Below are 16,129 nucleotides of genomic sequence, written 5' to 3' on the forward strand. Positions count from 1 at the left end.
ATAATAGTAACAAACATTAAAACAACATTTTGTTTCAGTAAACAGAATGCAAACAACCTTGAGTTGGAACAATTGAAATGCACTATCACTACAACAAACAATCTTAAACAAACAAGTATCACAACATTGGTTTTGAATACCACAACAACCTTATCTTAAAACAAAACAAATATATCTAAGCAAACAATATACTTGTATTTATATACAAACCTAAACAAATAATAGAATCTGTATCTAAAGAAACTATCAACTAGTAATAAGTAAACACACTAGTTAGTATAAATAGAAGTAGGAACGGTGTAATAAAAGTCTTAAGAGTATAAATGAAGAGTACACATTTCGATGCAGCTCAAAATATATTCTTTTGACTCATTTTTACTTCTGGCAAAAAGTAACTCGCGCACTGTTCTATATGTACATATGTACGTGTGTATGACACTGCCGAAAAAATAATGTATACACAAACATACATACACATATGTGTATACATGTAAATATGTCGCCCACAAAAACTTCAAACATTGTGCTACAAAAATAACAATCGTCTCAAATAGCCGATGCTTAAATTTGTAAAAAAAAAACACACTGCAACACCATTTTCATACATGAACGCAAGCGCACTTTCCACAGGCAAACTCGCTTCATTCATAAAAACAGACGCTGTAACATATCTCCGAGCATGCCTTTGCCAACAAGCGTCTTTTCGCGACGATGGCAGAAGCTAAAAATCATAAATTGAAAAATTTCTGATACTTGAAGGAAAAAGAAAAAGTGACAACCCCGCAAATATAAGTATTCAAATATATTAGAATAAAACTGACAACATAGTTTATTTGTCGATTTTCAAGTCAAGAAATGTATTATATCATAGAAAGTATTCAATATTCCTCTGATTTATGAGTACAGTGAATCCCGTTCAAGTAGTACTCCGCTTAAATGAAAATCAAATCCCTCCCTCATCACTCTTAACAGTCTATATCTTGCTGCATCTCACGGATTGTTTTTTGAAATGCATAGAAATTATTGTTTTAAGTACCACTCGCTTAAGTATCCGCACTCGCTGATGTGCCATTTTATAATTTTATTTTTAACAAACCACAAAAATCTTTATCTTTGATTACGGCACCTAACCGGGATTGACTGCATTTGTCAAGGAATGTAAAAAATAATTTTACGCGGCTTGCAAAAATCTGTGTCGATATGTATGCAAGCTCACACATAAACATTAGAGATAAGCAATATTGCGATTTTTCGATATCTTTGATTTCAGTGATTGCTATTTTTAAATCACTGTGATTTTATATTGCTATTGCGATCGCAACTAAATCGACGTTAAAACGGAGACCTTTATTTTGTTGTTATAGCGGCAGATTCTGCCGATTTGACAATGTTTGGCCGAATAAAAGTCCGGGTCCGTTCCAGTTACGTAGACCCAACTGTCGTGGGAACGATGGAAACCAAATTCTCTTTTGGGTCCTGCAACGCGAGTCAAGTTTTTCCGCCTTTCTTTTCACTACATTTTCGCAAAATTTGGAGCGGTTCGACTGCCTCGAAGTTTCTGGCTCATTATCAATACCTATTGGGGCTTCCGAGTTAGAACGGGTTTGAATTACAGTAGTTGTGGTATGATTTGCTTGTTTCTATTAGTAAAGCAAAATTAAATAACTTTATATTAAAAAATGTTAAATTATTACATATATACCTTTTGAGCTGGTAGTTCCACTGTAGGATGTCTATTCTGGACATGTTTTTTTTTAATTTGTTAAAGATGTTTTATATGAAATTTTTGATTTGCAAATATTGCATTTTGCATATATTTCATCTACCACTTCAAACATCTGCCATACTTCACTTCTTTTCCTTTATACATTTCCTGCCAATATTAAAATTATAAGAAAGTTACACTCAAACTTCAAACCGCTATGACGAAAAATAGCATATACGCATATATATGTATATACAATACCCTGAAGAAAGCTGCTACTTTTTTGCTATTTGCTATTGTGATTGCAAGTACTGTACTATTAAAAAATCACAGTTTCACAAGTTGATTGCGAACTGTTATCGCAATTCACAGGTTCGAACTGCTATCGAGAATCACAGGTTCTAACTGCTATCGCAATCACAGTTCATAGAAGCGAACTGCTATGTGATCGCAGTTGCGATATGCGATTTTTCAATCACAGTGAAAAAATCACCGGTAGTGAAATATCTCTCATCACTAATAAACATACATATTTACACTGGTTTGTTGGAGAAGCTGTTACAGCGACAAGGGAAGCAGTGACAATTGGCGATAGTTCGTTTGTGTTTTCAGCACCGCTTGGATTTTCTACTAACAACACAATGTTTTGACGCTTTGTCGTCGCATCAGTCTTACGACACATTAACACTTTGACAAAACGCGAGCTTCGGCCATTGGTTGTCCGGGACAACGCAGATTTCGCATGAAACAATATGTGTACATATATACATACATAGTTATGTGTGGACAAATTTACACACATTATGCGTATGGTTCTTGCAAATTTGTTAACATGATCACATAATTACATACATGCGTGAATATGTGCGACCACTTGGCCTTTTAACATGTTATCAAAACTTTTAAAGGTCTGCAAATAAATGTGTATGTATATAAATATATACATACATATCTTATCAAACCTACATTAATTAAATATTTAGGTAACAACATAAACATGACTATTATATACATTTTTCCAAAGATTTTAAGGAATTCATCATGAAATAGTTCAATTTATACGTACATGCTTGTGTGCTTTGATATAAAATATATGTATGTATAGAAAATATACATATGTATATCAATTATATGCAGAGTCGTTTGCGCATTGTAAATATGCGAATCTGTAAGCTTACATTCCTTAAGATCGGAAATAGCTCAATTCTGATATTTTCGTGTCCCCTGATGTTAAATGTGGTGAAACACGCTCATATAAAATAGTAAATATCTCAAAAGTGAAATATCTCTAATCGTGAATTTTCTCTATTATTTTACGTTCTCTGCTTTTTTTCATTTGAAGTGCTTTATTAATCAAAATTGACTTATGCTCTTTTCAAATACTACAATTTTTTGATTAGGCTGCATTTTCATAGCGTTGAATATATAAAATCGGCTAAATCGAAAACTGTGAAATTATATATTAGGTAAAAATATAAAATTATTATGTGACAGGATACAGGAGTTCATATAAATGATAAATTTATAATTTAATATCATATATAGAAAAAAAAATAAATAAATTAAATCAATTTTGAGAGTCGGCATTGAGCCACGTTGTACTTTTCTTTTCTGAAGTGAACATTAGAAGATTCGATTCTTCAATTTCTGGGCAACATGCAAATACGGTATTTCCAGCCTATTTTTCTTTTTAATTTTAAACAGAATGCAACAACCTTGAGTTTAAATAACACAACAACCTTATCTTAAAGCAAAGCAAATGTATCTAAGCAAACAATATATGTATGTATGTATATGTAAACAAACCTAAACAAATAATATTATCTGTATCTAAACAAATTATCAACTAGTAATAAGTAAACATACTAAATAGTTAGTATAAATAAAAGTAAGAACCATGTAATAAGTTAGTTTAAGAGTATTAATAAAGAGTACTCTTTTTGGTACAGCTCAAAAATATATTCTTTTGACTAATTTTTACTTTTGGTTACAATTAACTTGCGCGTTCCTTATGAATAAATTTGATTTCATTGTAATATTAAGTGGTAGGAAAATATGCATGTCTTGCTCGAATTGGTCAATGATGGTGCGTCTGTGCCTTTTTTGTCGTATGCGCGAATTTTTGATTTTTTACAAATTGCATATTGAGAGGCATATGTATGTAAATTCTTATGTATGTATGTACACTACGATATAAGTTAAAACAAAAGAGTTAGAGTAAACTTCGGAATATTTAAAACTCAAAAAAAAAAAAAAAACCGTTTTTGTTTTGTTTGTTATTAGTTCATGTACATATACTTAAATAAAGCCAGGCGAAGCTGTCTGAGTATGCTAGGCTCCGAAACTACTTGACCGATTTAAAAAATTCTTTCACTGTTAGGAAGCTACGCTATTTGTGTTGAACATAGGCCTTATTCAAAAAAGTTAGGGATCAATACTAAAACCCCAATAATGTAAAGGTGTGAAAAATTATCAAAAACTTTCTTAACTTTCGCGTGTGCTGCGAAAACTATTGATTATAAAACATAATAATATACTACACATTTTTCGATCATATAGTTATCTACAAAAAATGTCGCAATAGCATATGTCTTACTATACTTTTGTGATAATAAATGTTTTTATCATATATACTATATAAATTCCATCGCTACAAAAGCTTTTTTATTTGGACTGTGAAATTTATCCTTATCAAAACTAATGACTTCATATTTAAGTGTGTTTCAAAACCATTATACAACTTTTTGAAATATTCAATTTGAACATTCCACTCGAATAATATCACAAGTTTAAAATTGTAAGTTATTTGAAAAATGTCGCATGGTCACTGCTCAACCTGCTAGGTTAGGCAGCACCATTACAGGTCAATTCGACAAGCAAAAGTTTATAGCATACCAGCTGTTAAATCGATTGCTATTGCAGTTGGGAAAATCTTTATGTAGGCATATGCTATCTTCACATTTTGTTTTCAAAATGACGCCGAGCAGGTTCGGTCTAGAACCGTTTGAAATTTGAAGAGCATGAAAAAGGTTATTATTATTTGTTCAAAGTAAGTGCATTTATATTAATATATGTACAAGGTGCGTTCCAAAGTAAACAGGACTTAAAACAAAAAAACAGAACAAATGGGTTTTTGGCAAATTTTATTCAAAATAGTCTCCTTCTGGAGGATGGAGTCATGTGTAGAAGTTCACGCAAGTGAGGAAAGTTCTCTGACCGTCATTCACTTGGGAGTGGCCAGAAACGATTTTTTACATATGACTCAAGCAGCTCACGACTTCAGGTCTTTGACCAAGTATCCTCTGGGTAGCCTAAGAACATCCGTTTGAAGGCGAGCTAAAGTGAGAAGGCGAAACATCCCCTGCATAGGGTTGTGCGCTGTGTTTGGGACCCGCCACGTAAAAAACACTCCAAATGAAAAATCAACAACAGCCTCGGATGAGAGACCCCTTTTTGATGACGACCATGGCAAACGATTAATGACTATGATTTGAGGGCATGCACCTGGAATGTCCGGTCCCTTAATTGGGAAGGTGCCGTTGCCCAGCTGGTTGATGTCCTCATGAAAATAAAGGCTGACATCACCGCCGTCCAAGAAATGCGATGGACGGGACAAGGACATATACAAGTAAGTCCATGTAGACTTTACCACAGTGGCCACATAAAGGAGCGCAGGTTTGTGTGGGATTCGTGGTGGGAGAGAGACTCCGTCGCCGAGTACTAGCATTCACTCCGGTGAATGAACGTCTAGCCACAATCCGCATCAAAGGGAGGTTCTTCAACATATCGCTAATTTACGCCCACGCCCCGACGGAAGAGAAGGACGATGTGACCAGAGATGCCCCCGCCACGATGTCAAAATGGTGCTTGGCGACTTCAACGCCAGGGTGGGCAAAGAAGGTATCTTTGGCACTACGGTCGGTAAATGAAGCCTCCACGAGGAAACATCCCCAAATGGGTTGAGGCTGATCGACTTCGCTGGGGCCCGAATTATGGTTATCTGTAGTTCTAGATTCCAGCATCAGAAGATTCATCAAGCTACCTGGCTGTCTCCGGATCGAAAAACTACCAACCAAATCGATCATGTTGTGATAGACGGAAGGCACGTCTCCAGTGTTTTAAATGTGCGTGCGCTCCGAGGTCCTAACATCGACTCGGACCACTATCTTGTTGCAGCCAAGATTCGCACCCGCCTCTGTGCAGCAAAAAACGCACGCCAACAAACGCAAGGAAGGTTCGACGTCGAGAAGCTGCAATCACAACAGACAGCCGAACGATTTTCTACTCGGCTTGCACTCCTGCTCTCTGAGTGCACTCGTCAACAACTATAAGGGAACCGTGGGACGGCATTTCAAATTCCTTACGTACAGCTGCAACCGAAACCATTGGTTTTCGGAAATTGGAAAAGAACAGCTGGTACGACGAGGAGTGCCGTGTCGCAGCGGAGAGAAAACAGGCTGCCTACCTCGCAACGTTACGATCGACCACAACACGTGCGGGATGGGATAGATACCGAGAGTTGAAGAGGGAAGCGAGACGCATTTGCAGACAGAAGAAGAAAGAGGCCGAAATGCGTGAGTACGAGCAGCTTGACAAGCTGGCCGACAGGGGTAATGCTCGAAAATTCTACGAAAAGATGCGGCGGCTTACAGAAGGTTTCAATACCGGAGCATTATCTTGTAGAACCCCTCAAGGTGATCTAGCCACCGATGCCCAGAGCATACTTAAATTATTGAGGGAACACTTCTCCAGCCTGCTGAATGGCAGTGAACGCACAACACCAGGAGAAGGCGAACCCGGTACCCCAATCGATGACGATGGAGCAGACGTTCCATTGCCCGACCATGAAGAAGTTCGAATAGCAATTGCCTTGAGCTGATAAGGTGCATGCATCAGCTTCTTTGCAAAATATGGTCGGACGAAAGTATGCCCAACGATTGGAATTTAAGTGTGCTATGCCCAATCCATATAAAAGGAGACCCCACAATCTGCGCCAACTACCGTGGGATTAGCTTCCTCAAAATCGCATATAAGAATCTATCGAGCATATTGTGTGTAAGATTAAAGCCCACAGTCTACAAACTGAATGGACCTTATCAGTGTGGCTTTAGACCTGGCAAATCAACAACCGACCAGATATTCACCATGCGTCAAATCTTGGAAAAGACCCGTGAAAGGAGAATCGACACACACCACCTCTTCGTCGATTTCAAAGCTGCTTTCGGCAGCACGAAAAGGAGCTATATCATATATATATATTGATATCATCGGCCTCAACACCCGCGCCGTTAGTTCTGCTTTCTCCAGACTGGACAAGGAAGCAACGCAAATGGGTCTGGCAGTGAACGGGGGCAAGACGAAATATCCCCTGTCATCAAACAAACAGTCATCGCACTCACGCCTTGTTTCTCACGTCACTGTTGAGAGTCATAACTTTGAAGGTGTAGATAAATTCGTCTATCTTTGAACCAGCGTAAGCACCACCAACAATGTCAATGGAAATCCAACGCACGATTACTCTTGCCAACAGGTGCTACTTTGGACTGAGTAGGCGATTGAGAAGAAAAGTTCTCTTTCGACGAACAAAAACCAAACTCTATAAGTCACTCATAATTCCCGTCCTGCTATATGGTGCAGAGGCCTGGACGATGACAACAACTGAAGAGTCGACGTTGCGAGTTTTCGGCTACGCTGGCTAGGTCATGTTGTCCGGATGGATAAAAAACTCCAGCTCTCAAAGTATTCGACGTAGTACCCGATTGGGGAAGCAGAGGAAGAGGAAAACCTCCACTCCGTTGAAAGGACCAAGTGGAGGAGGACCTGGCTTCGCTTGGAATATCCAATTGGCGCCACATAGCGATAAGAAGAAACGACTGGCGCGCGGTTGTTAACTCGTCTATAATCGCGTAAGCGATGTCTACGCCAATTAAGAAGGAGAAGTCTTCTTCTGCTTCAATTCAGCTTCTCGCACGTTCCAAAAGCATGTCGAACCAGTGTTTTAGCTCCTTGGACGTTATGGCCGCCAGTATGCAGATGCAAGCCTTTTGAATAGCTTCTACGTCTGCATAACGCTTTCCTTTCGTTAGCAAATGCATTTTTCCGAAAAGGAAGAAGTCGCGCGGTGCCATATCACGTGAATACGGGGAGTGGTTAATAGTTAAAATGTGATTTTTGGTCTTATAATCAGTCACAAGCGTCGAATCGAATGTTGGATTCTGAACAATTTTTCGTCGTCAGTCAATTTATGCAAAACAATTGTGCACACTTTTTTTGTAAGCCCAACTGTTCGGTCAGAATGCGATAAATCGATGCTTTAGAGAAGTTCAATTCCATTTCCGTGAATTTCAAGGATGATTTCAGCTGTTTTTTGATGAATTCACGTACAGTTTCGATGAAATTTCCGGTGATCAGGAAACCCATATGTATGTTGGTCGTCATTTGCCTCCCACGACCACTTTGAAAACGTTGAAACCTTTCGTGCACTCTGTTACGGGATAGGCAATCATCGCTATAAACTTGTTTCATCAATTGAAACATTTCGGTAAAATTTTTACCAATTTTAAAACAAAATTTAATGTTGGCTCTTTCTTCGAAGCTCATTTCCGTACCGATAACTCAAACATACTGACACTTAAAACGCAATAACTTCACTTCCAATAGATGAAATGTCATGAAATTCTCACTGAAAAATCGATAAAGGTAGCAGATTCTAACGCACCAGTTGACATATAGATGGCGCCACGAGGGGGCGCTAGATTCTAAAAGTTTACCTTGTATAATACAACTATTCCAGTCTACCTTCAAATAATATTTTGCCTGTCGAGGTGCCCCGTAATAATAATAAGCGATGTAGGTGTCCCTGGTACTGGTGCTGGAGAGGGTTCAATATCAATAAATAAAGTGTTTTTTTATTTAAAAAAACATACTTATATGTATAAATGCCATCGCTATAAATGGTCAATCGCGCGGTCGATCCACTACGCGGCAGTCGTGTGCGGAATGAAATAAATTGTCTATACTAAATGTATACATCTATACTTGTGAGGTATTGATCAAAATAAAACACCGTTTATTAACCGAGTATGTTTATATTTAATTCTGAATATTAGAATTTTTAATCTTTATATATAAAATCTTCTGACCGTGTGTTTGCCTTGGAACTTCTCCTAAACGGATGGACCGCTTTTGATGAAATTTTGTGTGTATGTTCAAGGAGATTCGAAAATGGTTTAGATTTACAATTTGGTCCACTGGAAAATGCTTTTTAAATTATTTTTTCATTTTTAATCAATTGTTAATTTTGGAATGTTTGACTGATAGATGGCGCTACCATCGCAGTATCCAATATTCAAACCTTAAATTGGCGTAAACGTGCATTAAAGAAAGCGATGCCAAAGTAAAAGGCGACATCTGTGGATCAAGTTTTTATATTGTGGACAGAGTTGTTCGTTCTTAAGTATTAAATTGGGTGATTCAATACATCTCTGGATAGCTATAACATTTTTTTCATACCTGCTAACTATTGGAGGGGGTATCTTGACAGGCAATTTAAAATTGCAAAAGGTCTGGCATAAAAAAATAGCGGCATAACTGAAGTGTTGATAAAAAATTTGAGATATACAGAAATCTTTTCGAAGCATTGCACAGAGCAATACAATATTTAAACGGCAACGATGAATACATATATGCGTACAATTTCAAACTGATCCTTCCTGAAAAAATAATAAAATTGCTAAATATTGGGAATGGTAGAATAGAACTGCAATCAAATACACAATGCAATGAATTAAAACTGGCTCATTTATCATTCGATGAATAATATACCACGGGCATCCAAAAGACTGATGCCATAACCTTGCCAGCAGATTTTTTTGTCTTTCCACGCTTGAGAACCGTTTCTTAATATGCAGTCCACCAGGCTGACAATCGATTGGAATTGATTGATTTCACTGATGCACAGCCCAAATTCAATAGTATTTTTACTCCAAAAACCAATTCTTTCTTAACGCACGAAATGCTTTTTGATTCAGTTTTGTTGCTTCATCAAAAATGCGATTATTCCTTAACTAATACTCATAATCTAACTAATAGAAATCATATAGATGGTATTAGCAGTACTACCTATGTATCAGCCACAGTAAAACGTAGGAGGGTCCTCTAGTTTAGTATATAATTCAAGAATATTAAACGTAAAGCTCCAAAAACAAAAGTTGCGCGTCTTACTTCCTCGCGTTCGCTCTCGATACTCTCTCGCAAGCATCCCTCGTCTTGCCACCTGTTGCTCATTTAGTAGGCTTGCCATCTATCGTTGACAGCTCGGCCACTCCTGATTGATTGTCTCTCCTGGACGATTTTTCGCTATCGTCTTCTTCAGTAGTGTTTTGCTCACCATAATCTGGTGTCTCGGTTTCATAGTCGTCATCTACAAGACTATGGTTTACCCATGGTTTCATGTTGTCGTTCGTAAATACCCCTGCATAACGCTTCCGCTGCTTAGGCACATCTGGTAGATCTTCTACGACGTAGCGGTCGTTGGGTAAAACCTTCGTTACGATATATGGTCCTTTGTATGATGGTTCAAGCTTATGGGAGGTACCAGTGGGTGGAGGTACGTAGTCAATTACCACCAGATCTCCTTCATTGTACTTCCTTGGTGTTTGATGCTTCGCATCGAACCTTTGCTTCCATTTAGCCCTTTCTGCGGTTATTCGTTCGGCTGCTAGATTCATTCGGAAGTCTTCGTGTTGAATCTTGTTCTCCTCATCGTCATCTTGCACAACTTGAAACAAGCGGTTTACTGCTACGTCGCGTAGTTTAAAGTTGAAAACTAAACTATTCGGGCTCTGCCTAGTTGTTGCATTGCTTTGAGAGTTTAGACACCATTGAAGTTGCGGTAGTGCCTCGTCCCAATCTTTATCGTTTTTGATGCTGCATTTAAGTGATGCTAAAATGGTCTTATTTACACACTCGGCCTGGCCGTTGGCACGGGGCGTGCGCACTGCCACTTTAACATGCCGTATCTCGTATCTTTGAATGAAGTTCTGGAACTCCTTTGACGTGAAGGCCGTGCTCCTGTCGGAAACGATATGCCTGGGGCTTCCATATGCATTTACATATTCTCGTAGCGTCGTAAGCTCTGGTGTCGTTTTCATGTTGCGTAATGCTCGTAGTATTACATACTTGGTAAAAGCACATACAATTACGAGTATATAATAATTACCTCGTTTGCTTCGTACGATTGGCCCTAGATGGTCTATATGCACGCATCTGAAGGGTATCGGTACAACCTCGCTTACATGTCAATGCGCTTCCTTTTTACCGCCTGTAACTTTATTCATACAACATTCTGGACATGCTGCAATATAGCATTTTACATATGATCGCATCCGTGCAAACCAGAAGTCTTTCGACACACGCTCGCATGTCTTGTCCAGTCCGAAGTGACCTGCTTCATCATGACATGCTCTTACTATACGCCATTTGACGCCTCGTGGTACTACTAGTTTTTTGTTTCCGTTGACTTTGCGAAACAATCGTTGACCTTGCAATACGTAGTCATCTTTAATCTGACATGCGTTTGATGCTGATTTTCCGTTGAGAACTTCGATGATATCTTTGAGTGTTTCGTCTTGTCTTTGCATTGCTGATACCCAGTCGTTGTCCATATCGACCACTCGATATATTGACTCAGCAATTGTTGTCGGTTCTATCGGGGGAAGTGTTGGGAAATATAATATATTTAAGTCCGCTTTCTCGTTTTCTTCTAGCCGTAGCACTCCGTTATCAATCACCATGTGATACCCGTTGTTTTTTAGAACGTCGCGACCTAATAAAATATCGTAGGGCAGCAACTCATCAGCAACAATATACAATGTCGCCTCGCGTTGGACTTTGTCAATAGTCACATTAACGTTGACTTGTTCAGTAACTTGAACCTTGGATCCGCCGAATCCTGTAAAGCATCTTTTAGCTTCCTTCGTCTGCATACCATCTGCTGCAGATGCGCGTATCAGCGAGCATACGCTGCCGGTGTCAATGAAAGCCTCCAGTCGCCTTCCTTCAAGCTCCACCATTTTTGTAACCGGAGGGGCTTCGTCGTGTTCGTCGTGTGCCCGTAATCATTACAATTGAAAAATTTTATTTGTGTTGGCTTCGCATTTGCTTTCAATTCGGGTTTCGCTGTTTGCTGAGTTAACGCCGTTGGAGTCACCTATACGTTGCTGACTGTCGTTAAATTTTTGAGCACCCCCAATAGTTGACTACACGTCGCAAAATTCATTGTTGCCAATGTTTTAGTTAGTACACTATCGTTGAGTCCACCGATAATATGTGTGTTGATGGAAACATCGTCCACCGTACCTTGTCGACCTATCGTTAACATGGAGTAATAATACTCTAAATAGTCTTCGTTGGGTTTGCGTTTGCGCTTCATAAGCGGCTTATGCGTTTCAGCTGCGTTGTGTGCTGACGGAAAGTCCGCAGTAAATGCGTGCACGAATTGTGACCAGGAACTGAAAACATCTTGTGCGTCCAGCCACTGTTTGGCCATGCCTTTCATTTTGTGCTGAACCGCGATCAAAACCATATTTTCCTTCCAGCCATAGCATTGTTGTAGTTGCTGAGTTCGATTTATGAACTTCATTGCTGACGTTGAACCTTTCAGTGGGTCGAATTCAGGCATTACACCTCTCATATCCTGAATTCTCATCTTTGGGCGTGATGCTGTTCGTAGATCATCAGCAGACCTTTAGCGTATTTAGATGTGAGGTATTGATCAAAATAAAACACCGTTTATTAACCGAGTATATTTATATTTAATTGTGAATATTAGAATGTTTAATTTAGTATATAATTCAAGAATATTAAACGTGAAGCTCCAAAAACAAAAGTTGCGCGTCTTACTTCCTCGCGTTCGCTCTCGATACTCTCTCGCGAGCATCCCTCGTCTTGCCACCTGTTGCTCATTTAGTAGGCTTGCCATCTATCGTTGACATACTTAAAATTCGTATAGTGGGTAATTCAACCCAAAATATATTTTTTTTTTTTTCAAAGTAACCAAAGTTCTTTTCAGAACTAAACATTAGTTCTTTTTAGAGTTTTGTAAATATTTTTTTTTTTAATTTTTCAGTAATTAATATATTGTAACTTTTAACTATCCAAACAGGTTTTCGACTTAAGTAGTTCTTATAATTTTAATAACATTTTTACACATTTTAATTTAATCCAGTTTATCTTTTTTTAATTTAAAATGCTCAAAAGGTCCAGATCTGCACTTTCTAGAAATAAGTAGTTCCCAGGCGAGGGTATCCAAAACATGCCATGATGAAGAATCTTCATCAGTAACTGAAAATTGTCTTGTAAGTCAAAGAAAATACGCATCGCACTTCGTAAGTACCCACGCGGGAGACGACTATCGAACGATTTCAGCGACTTACTGAACAATATTGCTGAACCTCTCAAGTACGGACTCGAGAGTCGGGCATGCAGCCTGTGCAGCGGCTTGAAGAACAAAATATTAGAAATATACAAGCTCTCACTAGGCTTTGAGTGTTCCCAACACCTTCATGATCAGAGAGAAAGACAACGGACAGCAACGACTAGAGGTCGGATCAAATTTTAGCTAGTAGTAACGTATCGGCTAAGATCCACAGAGTGATTTAGCTCAACTGCTTTCCGTACAAATCGGAGCCATAGATAAATCTGCTCTAAGCGTTTTTTCAAAAAATAGGCTGATGAACCGAATGGTATGTGCTGTGCTTTTAGAAAAGTCGACACATTCCGTAACATCTAAGTTTATTGGGAATAATTCTTATATATAAAAATAAGTTGGGTGTTTGTCTGTTCGCTATAGCTGACTAAACCGTTGCATGAAATGAAAAATGGTGTATTGTTTTATGTACTACCTTTTTCGCACTCACCGTATACTTTTTTTCAAAATTGAAAAGTATAAAACACAGATATAACGGGTGATTTTTTTGAGGTTAGGATTTTCATGCATTAGTATTTGACAGATCACGTGGGATTTCAGACATGGTGTCAAAGAGAAAGATGCTCAGTATGCTTTGACATTTCATCATGAATAGACTTACTAACGAGCAACGCTTGCAAATCATTGAATTTTATTACCAAAATCAGTGTTCGGTTCGAAATGTGAAAATCCGCTTTTTTATCGACAAATTTTGTTCAGCGATGAGGCTCATTTCTGGTTGAATGGCTACGTAAATAAGCAAAATTGCCGCATTTGGGGTGAAGAGCAACCAGAAGCCGTTCAAGAACTGCCCATGCATCCCGAAAAATGCACTGTTTGGTGTGGTTTGTACGCTGGTGGAATCATTGGACCGTATTTTTTCAAAGATGCTGTTGGACGCAACGTTACGGTGAATGGCGATCGCTATCGTTCGATGCTAACAAACTTTTTGTTGCCAAAAATGGAAGAACTGAACTTGGTTGACATGTGGTTTCAACAAGATGGCGCTACATGCCACACAGCTCGCGATTCTATGGCCATTTTGAGGGAAAACTTCGGACAACAATTCATCTCAAGAAATGGACCCGTAAGTTGGCCACCAAGATCATGCGATTTAACGCCTTTAGACTATTTTTTGTGGGGCTACGTCAAGTCTAAAGTCTACAGAAATAAGCCAGCAACTATTCCAGCTTTGGAAGACAACATTTCCGAAGAAATTCGGGCTATTCCGGCCGAAATGCTCGAAAAAGTTGCCCAAAATTGGACTTTCCGAATGGACCACCTAAGACGCAGCCGCGGTCAACATTTAAATGAAATTATCTTCAAAAAGTAAATGTCATGAACCAATCTAACGTTTCAAATAAAGAACCGATGAGATTTTGCAAATTTTATGCGTTTTTTTTTAAAAAAAGTTATCAAGCTCTTAAAAAATCACCCTTTATATGAAATTAATAAGAGCTTCGCAAACTTGTAATGTAAATGCACTTTCGGATTTATTTTCACAACATAGGCATATATTATATAAACGGCTTTAATTTTTAAATGAGATGCTCGCAAAAAATGTAAAATAAAATTAAAATTTTCGCCTCACAAAGGTTACAAAATATTTTTACTTAATGATGATGTTCGCAAAAATGGTAAACGTTGGTGTTGATCGGACCGATGTCGTAGTGCCAGAGTGTTTTTCGATCAAGTTGTCTGTCCTTTTGTACTTTGGTTCGGCGAAAGTAGATGATAGTGTGTAATGTCATTGTGTGTGTGTTAGAGCGTGGTTTATAATGCATATTCCTCGCATGGCGTACCAATGTTGCATACAAGGATGTGTGGGATGGTGTTGACGGGCAGAAGTGGGAAGGCTGATACCTACGAGTATTTAGCCAAATGGCATAAACAACTTTGAAGGGAATCCAAGAAGACGGTTTGTAAAAAAAATCAGAAAATGTTTATTTTTAACCAACTTACGAGCGTAAATTTTCAAAAAGTGACTTTTCTATAAAAAATTTTATTTGTTTTGTTTTCAATTAATTTATTTGTAAATTATTTAATTCGTTCAATTTCGGTCGTTTGCTTTCTTTATTTCGGCTATTCAAAAGCTATCATTGAAAATTATTCATAGGTCCAGAACCAAAACCAATATAATAATTCAAGGACCTTGCGGACACCACAAGCCCACTTCGGCTTGTTTGTCTGAATGATAAAACATTCAGCATTCAATTTAGAGGAGTGAATATCGAAGTTGACAACACATACCACCAGACGTACCATACTCGCCAGTATTGCCTAATTCACAGTCAAAACTCATATCAATGTTGAGTATTACAGTTTAGTGAAATCGATAAAATACGTTTGCAAGTACGACACCAAAGAAAGCAACACGGCGGTTGCTGGCCTTGAACAAGATGAGATCAGCAAGTATCAAATGAGTCGATGCGTGAACTGAAATGATGCGTTTTGTAAGCTATAAACTATACTTATGCAATTGATGAACGTTTTTCGCCAATTGTGCATTTCGCAGGTGAAAGCCAAAGAGTGTATTTCAACCCAAAAAATACAGTACAGTCAACGGAAACACCCCCAACAACAAAATCGACATTGATGAGTTTTTTCTCAACTTACCAAGCCTCTCCAAAGAATTTAGAAATTCCATAGTAGTGCACTGTTCTCGCAAACGGATCGTCAGTGATCGTCAGTGATCCGTTTGCGAGAACAGTGCACTACTATGGAATTTCTAAATTCTTTGGAGAGGCTTGGTATGCCGCCGCATCATATTCGTCTCAAATTTGGATCTGACATTATTATATTTTGCAATCTTCATGCGTCGAAACCCTGTAATTGAACCCTACTGATTGTGACGTAGCTATCGAACTTAAGGGGGTAGAATGCTCGATTCGACGAATTGCATTGAGTTCCAATAATTTGCCATTTCAATTCAAACGTATTCAGTTTCCAGGGGAAAT

General features: G+C 38.3%; 1 long non-coding RNA gene across 1 annotated transcript; it reads right to left on the reverse strand.

The window, feature by feature from the left end:
* Window positions 1–787: 787 nt before the first annotated feature.
* LOC125779228 (uncharacterized) lies at window positions 788–3,642 on the reverse strand. The gene is made up of 2 exons (XR_007423199.1): window positions 1,703–3,642; window positions 788–1,640 (listed from the first exon to the last, which is right to left on the reverse strand). It is a non-coding gene; the product is annotated as an uncharacterized LOC125779228 (long non-coding RNA).
* Window positions 3,643–16,129: the final 12,487 nt, after the last annotated feature.

This window comes from Bactrocera dorsalis, chromosome 6 (genome assembly GCF_023373825.1).
Source record: "Bactrocera dorsalis isolate Fly_Bdor chromosome 6, ASM2337382v1, whole genome shotgun sequence".
Lineage (NCBI taxonomy): Eukaryota > Metazoa > Arthropoda > Insecta > Diptera > Tephritidae > Bactrocera > Bactrocera dorsalis.